The sequence below is a fragment of the Phytophthora infestans genome, genomic scaffold (genome assembly GCF_000142945.1).
Source record: "Phytophthora infestans T30-4 supercont1.3428 genomic scaffold, whole genome shotgun sequence".
Taxonomy (NCBI): Eukaryota; Oomycota; class Peronosporomycetes; order Peronosporales; family Peronosporaceae; genus Phytophthora; species Phytophthora infestans.
The window spans coordinates 1058-2547 of NW_003305243.1; the positions used below are offsets into that span (position 1 = coordinate 1058).

A 1490-nucleotide genomic window follows, 5' to 3' on the forward strand; every position below is an offset into this window, starting at 1 on the left:
TTTAAAGGTAAACTTGTAGGTAAAACAACAAAAGGTAATAATATTATTTATGGTAAATATGCAATTAAGGTTTTAGAAGAAACTCGTTTAACTTCTAGACAAATAGAAGCAACTCGTAGAATAATTATTCGAAAAATGAAAAGATTGGGATTTCTTTGGATACGGGTTTTTCCGGATACCCCTGTTACTTCAAAACCTACAGAAAATCGTATGGGTAAGGGGAAAGGCGCTGTTTCTTTTTGGGTAGCAAAAGTTAAAAAAGGCCAGATTCTATATGAAATTAGTGGTATTTCATTAGAAAATGCTAAAAAAGTTTTAAAAGCGGGTTCGAATAAATTACCAGTTAAAACAAAATTTATTTATAAATAATCAGGCTTATAGTTTAATTGGTTAGAGCATACCGCTCATAACGGTGTAGTTGTAGGTTCAAGTCCTACTAAGCCTAATTAAAAATTTTTATTTTAAATGAAAAAATTAAAAAAACAAAAAATTAATAATTTACTAAATTATCAACAATTTTTAAAAAATAATTATTTAAAAAATAAAAAATTTAGATTAAAAGATATTTTATTTAAAAATCAAATTTTATATAATAATAATAATTTAGAATCATATGTAATTGAATTTAATAATTATGAAAATATTTATTTACCCTTTACTTCAATAAAAATAGATGAAATTTCAACAATTGCTGTAAAATATGAAAATATAATATTATTTAATTATGATTTAACTTATAATATATTACATCAATTTAATAAAATAATGTTCCAATACATATTGAAAAAAAAAGAGAATTCAATAAAAGGACGTTTATTAGGAGGTAATTGGAATAATAAAAAAATCTTTATTTCGATTTTAGGATTTGTTTTTTCTATGAAACCTGTTAATTTAAATAATGCTTTAAATTATAAAAAAAAAAATTATTTTAATAAATATAATAAAAAAAGTTTTTATAAAAAAAGAATTAATACTACTAGGTTAATTAATTGTTATAAATTAAAATACTTAAATTTTAAAGTTAATAATTTTAAAAAAACAAAAAAAGAATTTTCAAGACTTTTATACATTCAAACTGTTATTCAAAATCAAAAAATAAAAAATAATAGTTTAAAATAAAAATAAAAGTGTTCTTTCAAGAAAAATATATGTTGAAGAAATAAAATTTTAGCAATAAATTATGCCACAATTCGATCAATTTTCATTTTTTAATCAAGTTTCATGGTTTTTATTTTTTTTTTTTAATTTTTATTTTTTTGTTACTTATTTTTTTTTACCTAAAATTTGTTACAATTTAAAATTTAGAAAAAAAAAAATAATTTTTGATAATAAAAAAAAAAATCAAATTAATTTTGAAAAAAATAATATTATTTTTTTTTTTAATAATTCTTATAAAATATTTTGTTCTAATTTTGAATTATTTTTTAATAAAAAATTATCAATTTATAAAAAAAATCAAGAAATTAAAATATATAAAACTCCGATTTTTA

The 1490-nt window shown here is 17.9% G+C and overlaps 1 non-coding gene across 1 annotated transcript; it reads left to right on the forward strand.

Moving 5' to 3' along the window:
• The first annotated feature begins 371 nt into the window (after positions 1-371).
• On the forward strand, positions 372-445 carry PITG_31888. The gene has a single exon. It is a non-coding gene; the product is annotated as a tRNA-Met (tRNA).
• Positions 446-1490: the final 1045 nt, after the last annotated feature.